Here is an 8,882-nt window from a genome sequence, read left to right as displayed (position 1 = left end):
CTCTGTTGGTTAAGCATCTGCCTTCAGCCCAGGTCATGATCCCAGAGTCCTAGGACTGAGTCCTGCATGGGACTCCCTGCTCAATGGGGAGCCTGCCTCTCCCTCTCCATCTGCCTTTCTTCCTGCTCATGCTGTCTCTCTCTCTGTCTTAAATGAATAAATAAAATATTTTAATGAAAAAAATAAAAAATAAATAAAATTATATTTTGACCAACTGGTGCAGTCCCATGCTTCAAATTTTCCATAGGTACAAAGAACCTGTGATGAACTATCTTTTCCACCCCTGTCCCTTGACCATCTGGTTCCCTTCCTCAGTTTCCTTCCGGAGATATCTTGCTGCCACAGACTCATAACTGTCTTCCTGCCTCCAGTCTTGTCCACCTGCCTCCATCCTGTGGGCAGCTGGTGTGTTACCTCCAGTCATGCTATCCTCAGACTTAGAACCCTTCCATGCTTTTCTGTGCCATAGGAGAAAGAACGAACTTCCCAGCCAGTCAGGATACGCGGCGCTCCGTGCTTGATTCCTGTCCAGCTTCCGGGACTCTTGGCAACCTTCCTGCCTGTCTCACACTGCACCAGAGAAACATGACCTGCCTATTAGTCTCCGTTTCTCACTCCCCCGACTGTTCTGGCTTCCATGCTCTTGCTCATGTTTCTCTCTGTCGGACATTCGCTGCACACAGACAGCATCAACTGTGTGCCAGGCACTGGGGACTAGGAAGGACAGAACTGAAATATTCCTGTGGCTCAAGTTCTGGCAGAAGAGCCTCTAATAGACAAATAGTTAAAATAAAGCATCTGTTGTGCTAGGGTAGGTACATAGCTCTGGGGTCAAAGGAGGCCATCTGGAAAAGGCAGTGTTTAAGAGTTGAATAGCCGCCCACAAACCTTGATGGGGGGCCCCTAGGGCCGGGCAGGGGAGAGGGTCCCAGGCCAAAAAAATGGTTTAGATGGGGCACCTGGGTGGCTCAGTGGGTTAAAGCCTCTGCCTTCGGCTCGGGTCATGGTCCCGGGGTCCTGGGATCGAGCCCCACATCGGGCTCCCTGCTCGGCGGGGAGCCTGCTTCCTCCTCTCTCTCTGCCTGTCTCTCTGTCTACTTGTGATCTCTGTCTGTCAAATAAATAAAATCTTTTAAAAAAAAAATGGTTTAGAAAAAGGCTCTGAAACACTCCGAAGAATCACAAACGCAAGGTAATGGGAACACAGAGAGGGAAGAACAGGAGGGCCACATGGCCACCCCAGGAAGTCACTCTGCCGCAGTGTGCATTTTATCCTGAGGGCGATGAGGCCTGGAAGGCATTTAAGGAGGGAAGTGTGTGGGTGAATTTGTGGCTGCTGGGCAGAGACTAGATTGGAGGAACAGCCTTGCTATCCTTTCCAGGATGGCCTGGGCTCTTGTGAGGGCATTGGGGACAGAGTCAGAGATATTGCAGAGGTGAGGCAGTGTGAGGAGTGACTTCTGAGGTAACTTCTGGCTTCACAGACTATCAGATCTTGGCGATGTTCTCTAGGACGGTGTTTCTTTTTTCTTTCTTTTCCTTTTTTTTTTTTTTTAAGATTCTATTTATTTATTTGACAGAGAGAGACACACAGCGAGAGAGGGAACAGAAGCAGGGGGAGTGGGAGAGGGAGAAGCAGGCTTCCCACAGAGCAGGGAGCCTGATGCGGGGCTCGATCCCCTGAGCCTGGGATCATGACCTGAGTGGAAGGCAGACACTTAATGACTGAGCCACCCAGGTGCCTCACTAGGATGGTGTTTCTGACTTCATTATTTTTTTTTTAAATTAGGTACCACGCCCAGCATGGAGCCCCACACAGGGCTTGAACTCATGACCCTGAAATCAAGACCTGAGCTGAGATCCACAGTCAGATGTTTAATCCACTGAGCCACCCAGGCACCCGACTGAGTTCACTTTGGAACTCGTTGAATCAGTGGTACTTGCAAAGCACCCAAGCCAGGATGTCCAGCAGACAGATACGTAGGCTGTCAAGCTAGGGAAAGAAGTCTGGACTGGAGGACCGCATTTGGGAGCCATCGGTATAAAGATGGCAATAAAAACTCCATCTTTATTGAGACTTTACTGAGCACTGACCAAGCATCAGACATTTTTCTAAGCTCTCTACATACACTAACTTATTGGTTCCTCCCAGCACCCCGTGAGCTACGCATCTTCGCTCTTGCCATTTTACAGACCAGGGGAGAGGAGTTAGTTACCATAACCAAGGTTACACAACTACTAAGTGACTGAGTGTGGGGCCGATCCCCAGCAGTCTAACCAGGATCCATGCTCTTCACCACACTATACAGCCTCTCACCAAAACAGGAGCTTGAGCCCTGGAAGTGGGTGAGATCAAATTTCCATTCGGGAAGATGAACAATTCTAGAGATGAATAGTGGTGGTTGCACAGTGATGGGAACATTTTGAATGCCACAAAACTCCGCACTTACAAAAATGGTTCATTCTGTTATGTAAACTTTACCACAATGAAAAAACTGAGGGGGCCCTGGTGGCTCAGTCAATTAAGCGTCTGCTTCTGCTCAGTTCATGATCTCCAGATCCTGGGATCCAGTCCCACGTGGGGCTCCCCGCTCAAGGAGAGTCTGTTTCTCTCCCTCTCCCTCTGTCCCCCCCCAACAAGCTCCTACTCTCTCTCTCAAATAAATAAATAAAATCATTTTAAAGGTTGAAAAAAATAAAGAAGATAACTCTTTTACAATACTATTTAAATTTGACAAAAAATTTTTTGTTTGAATAAATCTGTACTTTTTAAAAAAGATCTTATTTATTTGAAAGAGAGTGAGCAAGAACATGAATGGGGGGAGGGTCAGAGGGAGAGGAAGAAGCAGACTCCCCCTGAGCAGGGAGCCCCATGTGGGGTTGGATCCCTTGACCTGGAGATCATGACCTGAGCTGAAGGCAGACACTTAACTGAGCCCCCCAGGTGCCCCTAAATTTGCACTTTCCAAACAAAAATATTATACCTTATGGTGTCCACTGTTAAACACAAAAGTCTATTTATTGTTGAGTTTTAATAATATATGGACAAGTTTAGAGACACCTGCCTGGTTCAGTCAGTGGAGCGTGCAACTCTTAATCTCAGGGTGGTAAATTCAAGCCCCACGTTGGGTGTAGAGATTACTTAACAATAAAATTTTGGGGGCACCTGGGTGGCTCAGATGGTTAAGCATCTGCCTTTGGCTGAGGTCATGATCTTCAGGTCCTGGGATCAAGTCCCATGTCCAGCTCCCAGCTCAGAGGGGAGTCTGCTTCTCCCTCTCCCTCTGCCTCTGTCTCTCCCCCTGCTTGTACTCTCTCTGTCTCTCTGTCTCTTTTGCTCTCAAATAAATAAATAAATATTTTTTAAAAGAAAGAAAGAATCCTTTCTTTAAAAGATTTTATTTATTTATTTGACAGAGAAAGAAGGATCACAAGTAGGCAGAGAGGCAGGCAGAGAGAGGTGGAGGGAAGCAAGTTCCTTGCCAAGCAGAGAGCCTGATGTGGGGCTCGATCCCAAGGCCCCTGAGATCATGACCTGAGCCAAAGGTAGAGGCTTAACCCACTGAGCCACCCAGGCACCCCAGCACACAACTTTAAATCTCAAGATTTTGAGTTCAAGCCCCATGTTGGGTGTGGAACCTACTTAAAAAACTTTTTTAAACTTTTAATATGTAAATTATTAGCACAAGTGATCACATAGAATGACAGAATTGAAGTAACAGGTTCTGTTTCTTTGCCCTTCCGATGACTATCGTCATTCATTCTGAAACTACTGTTTAAACTCAGAAATAGGGGCACCCTGGTGGCTCAGCCATTAAACATCTACCTTCAGCTCAGGTCATGATCCCAAGGTTTTGGGATCGAGCCCCACATCAGGCTCCCTGCTCAGTGAGGAGCCTGCTTCTCCCTCTCCCTCTGCCGCTGCCCCTGCTTGTGCTCTCTCTCTCTCACTATCTCTCTCTGTCAAATAAATAAATAAATAAATAATATCTTTTTAAAAAATAAGCTCAGAACACGTAGTGTCACAGAGTTGGAAACACCAATCAAGCCCAAAGCAAGCTTGAGCGATTTCAAAGTGAATGTCCACATGTGCGTCTGTGTGTCAAGAGACAACTATTTAAGTGAGATTTCTCCTAATTAACTTCCATGTAGAACACAAGGTTTATTCAAAGGTAAGTAATAAGTTGTGGTCATTGGAAGCTAATATAAATATTACTAAAACTCAACGGTGTCTATAGCAACTATCTAAAGATTTTTTTTTAGTAATCTCCCCACCCAGCATGGGGCTCAAACTCACAACCCCAAGATCAAGAGTTGCACGCTCTACCTACTGAGGCAGCCAGGCGCCCTGTAGCAACTATTTAGAACTTAGGCTAATAAAATATTTTTTTGGGGGGGGAGAAGCATTTTGGGGGGAGAAGAAGCGTTTTTAAACTGATATTGTTTAAAATTGCCGATGGGTGGGGTGCCTGGGTCGCTCAGTCATTAAGTGACTGCCTTCAGCTCAGGTCATGGTCTCAGGGTCCTGGGATGGAGCCCCCACATCAGGCTCTCTGCTCGGCAGGAAGCCTGCTTCTCCCTCTCCTGCTCCCCCTGCTTATATTCCCTCTTTTGCTGTCTCTCTCTCTCTCTCTCTGTCAAATAAAGAAATAAAATCTTTAAAAACAAAAAAATAAAATTGCTGATGGATGGTAATAATAAAAAAGCTGCCCAAGTTTTAGCCTTTTTTTTTTTTTTTTTTTTGAGACAGAGACTCTTTAGCAGGTCCCATGCCCAGCCCAGAGCCCCAAGAGGGGCTTGATCTCACAACTCTGAGATCATAACCTGAGATGAAACCAAGAGTCAGATACTTAACCAACTGAGCCACCCAAGCACCCCTGTTTTTATTATGATTCTCAAATTCTCTACAGACAATGCATCTTTGTTACCCATCTCTAAGTAGGGCAGACGCCCCTACCATCATCCCACACTTGGTAGGCCACTCCCAGCAATACGGACATCCATTTCCCTCCCGGTAACTGTGGACTACAGCAGAATGCCAGGAGCTGCGCTTTGGAGTCATTTAATTTCTCAACCCTTAATTTAAAGGACCTTCCCAAGAAGCTTCTCCTGACATTCTCTCCCTCTTTGAGTCTGGATCAAGTACTTCTCCTTTATATTCCCATAGGACCCTGTGCCTGATTCTGTCCCTGACCTCTTACCTTGTATTACATGTCGCCAATTCTAGGCTGAGCCCGGTGGAGGTAAGGACTGGAACCCACGGATGCGTGAGTGCCCAGCGTTCTGGCTGCATCAGATATCTCTAACATGGCTGTCTCGAAGTTAAGTGCTTTCAGGAGGGGGCTGGGAGCACCCAGGAGGTGAGGTAGAGCTGCTCCAGGGTGTCAAGGACCCTCAAGGTGGAGAGGAGGTCTTGCAGCTAACAAAACTCTTTTTTGCCACGTGTCACCGCAAGGAACATCTCACCCATGTCACTAGCCCTAATGAGCAGGAGAGGAATTGGAGCTCCCAGACCTTGAGGGTATTGCTCAGGGCTACAGAGGGACTCACTGGCCAGGCCTGGACACACCCTTTCCGACCTCTCCGCCAGGACCCTCACCCCCACCCCCACAGCCCTGCGTCCAGTCCTGTCCGGGCAGCTCTGACCTCACCGAGCTTGCCCGTGTGCTCGTTTCACCGGGAGGGGGCGCGCGATGTCCGTTCCTGGGGAGGCCAGGGCCGGGCCTGGGGGTGAAAGGATTGCTCCTTTGAAGGAGGCCCTCCCAGACCGGAGCCGTGGAGCTGGGAAGCCCTGGGAAAGAAATGGTGTGTGTTGGGGGCAGTTTTGTGCGAAAGCCGGGGTTCAGGAGCGTTGGCGGCTCCTGGAGGGACGCGGAGGAAAGGGCACTGGTTGCCTCCTTCAGGCCCTGCCTTCTATGGCCCTGTTGGAGAAAGGGAGGGCTATCCAGGGCGGAGGGCTGCTGCCAACCCCCTGCATTCTCAGGCTCCCGCAGGGCCCAGAGCTGACCGGACATTCCCAAGTCTCCGACGGGAAACCAGGAAAGAGACCAGGAGGCCGGCCTCCCTGCAGCCTGGGTCGGTTCCTGCCCTGGCCCAGGACTTCCCGGAAAAGCCCTGAGGTGTCAGAGGACCAGACCCCGGGCTGGTGAACACTGTTCCCCGTGGGAACTTCCCCAACACCCCCCCCCCCCCGCCCCGCCTTCCTGGCTCCTCCCACCGAACCGGTGGGATCAGACCCATCTCCTTGAGAGGTGGACCTGTACAAGAAATTGTTATCCAGGGGTGCCTGGGTGACTCAGTGGGTGAAGCCTCTGCCTTTGGGTCAGGTCATGATCTCAGGGTCCTGGGATCAAGCCCCGCATCCGGCTCTCTGCTCAGTGGGAAGCCTGCTTCCCTCTCTCTCTCTCTGCCTGCCTCTCTGCCTACTTGTGATCTCTGTCAAATAAATAAATAAAATAAAAAGAAAGAAAGAAAGAAAGAAGGAAATTGTTATCCACCCACTGCCAAGTCAAATTCGTGATCTGTACCCCTAAACCTGGCTTTCTTCCTGAGTTCCCTCTCTCAACGAAGAGACCAGTATCCATCTGCTTATTAACCTGGAAAGCTTAGAATCATCCTTGACACCTTTATTTTTCATTCCCCATGGCCAATCCATTTTTTTCACTTCTCATGTCCCGGTTTCCACCTCTCACTGGCCAGTTGCCCATCCTCTCTTATCAGAGTTGGTGTTCTTGTCTCAACTCCCTACTGTCCCTTCCCCTCATCTCTCAATCCCTTCACCAGGTGGTAGCCCTGCTAATCTCAAATAATTAATCTGATCATGTTGCTCACCTGCTGAAATCTTTCTCATGCTTCCTAGTGCTCTTGCACTACAGACTAAACTCTCAGCATGGCCCACAGGAGCCTGCATGGCCTGGTCCTTCCTACAACTCTGGCACTACGTGCTTTAACACTGTCTTTGTTCCAACTACATGGGCCGTGTTTGTCACAGGGCCTTTGCACATGCTGTTTCTTCCTCTGCCTGGAATGCTGTCCTTCTGCCTTGTTAACTGCTACTCCTTCAGACTGAGGCTCCAGTATTGCTTTCTCAGGGACACCCTCCAGGACCTCCCTGACCAGGTCAGATCTCTTATGACTGACTCCTAGCACTACATACTTCTCCTTCACATATTTGTCATAGCTGCAATTGTTGATCTATTTGCAGTATTATTTAAATAATGCCTGTTTTTTTCTACCAGACTGTAAGTTCCATGGGGATAAGGACCATGTCAGTTTTTACTCACTGGAAGTCTCCAGCACCTGTGTACCTCGCACATACTAGGGGCTCAATGTTTCTTGAAAAAATAAGCAAATGAATGTTGCATATTTCTCCCCATCTCTATTTCCAGAGGCTAAGCCTGTATCATCTCCTATCTGGACCCCAGCAATCACTCCTTCCCTGGTCTCCCAGTTTACAATCAAGCCTCTACCGGTTTCCCAGCCAAGAGCAAGAGTGGTCTAATAAAAATGCCAGTCTGACCGTGTCACCGTTTCCACCCCATTTCGCAGCCTTCAGCAGCTTCCCATGGCCCTTGGAATAAAATCCAAACTCCTGACACAGCCTTAGAAGGACTTGCACGGTCTGGCGCACCTCAAGCCAAGCCCCACCTCCTCAACGGACCTTCCTTAGTTCAATAAATATTGAGTGCCTATTGTCCCAGGCCTGAATATTCAGTGGTGAGTAAGAACAGATTCCTTCAGATCTGCTAACAATCCTCCAGAGCCTCCTTTCTCTGCAGGGCCTTGGCACATGCTTTTCCCCTTGTCTGGAAAGTGCTTCTCTCTCCTTTCTCCACATGCCTGCCTTTGCCCAGTCAATACCTGCTCACCAGCCAGATCTGAGATGAAACACCATTTATTGAGGGATACCCCCTACTTAGGTTCCTCTGTTAGATGTTTTTAATGCTCTATATTCGCTCTTCATAGCAGTTACTGCATTTCCTGAATTTGTATTTGTTTGCGTGGTGATTTAGTTAAGACCCACCTTCCCCACCAGCAGCTGCCATGTCTGCTTGTTTGCTTACCATCGTATCCCTCTGGTGCTTTGCTGGTGCTCCACACTATACTGAATGAATAAAGGAATGAGTAAAGGATTCGCTTGCAAGAATATTCAGAGGGTGCTGCTACCAGGGAAATGTTGGGTGTCTCTGCCTCGGTGGGAACAGGAGCTGGGGCCTGAGCGGAGGGCTGAGGGTGGTAGGAAAAGGAGATGTCACCAAGGAGAGGGCCAAGAAGCTATTAATTCCTCCTTGGGGCTCCTGGTCACAACACCTGAAACTTGGCCCCACTCATCTCTCCCACGCCACCCAGCCCTCCCCAGCAACCCTGCTCCTTCCTCTATTCCACAAGGGCTTTCCACATACCAACCCCTCCACCTGCACCTTGTCTCCCTATTCCTTCTCACATGGCTGGCTCCTCCTCAGCCCTCGGGTCTAATTTACATGCTGCCTCTTTAGAACATGCCTTCTCTGAGGAGGTTTCCCTGGTATCGCTTATCCTTTCATCCAGTTCATTTCCTTCTTTGAAACAGACATGCATGTACATATCTGTTTATTGTCTGTGTCCCTGCATGATTTAGAAGCTTTTGGTTACATCAAACAGAAAATCCAGCTCCACTGGCTTAAACAGTAAGTTGTCTGGTGGCAGGATTGGATTCAGGCTTGTTTAACTCAGTGGTCTTCTCAAGGACCTAGGTTCTCCCCATCTCCCTGCTCTGCCACCCTTGACATTGGCCTTATCCTCAGGTTGGGTCAGCAGGATGGATGCAGCAGCTCCAGCCATCACAGTCGACGTCCTATCACACACGCAGAGTTTTCCCCCTTGTTCTGGGTCTTAGTTAACTA

The sequence above is a fragment of the Enhydra lutris genome, unplaced genomic scaffold (assembly GCF_002288905.1).
Source record: "Enhydra lutris kenyoni isolate GAN:26980312 unplaced genomic scaffold, ASM228890v2 scaffoldscaffold9, whole genome shotgun sequence".
Taxonomy (NCBI): Eukaryota; Metazoa; Chordata; class Mammalia; order Carnivora; family Mustelidae; genus Enhydra; species Enhydra lutris.
This window is presented reverse-complemented; position numbering follows the sequence as displayed.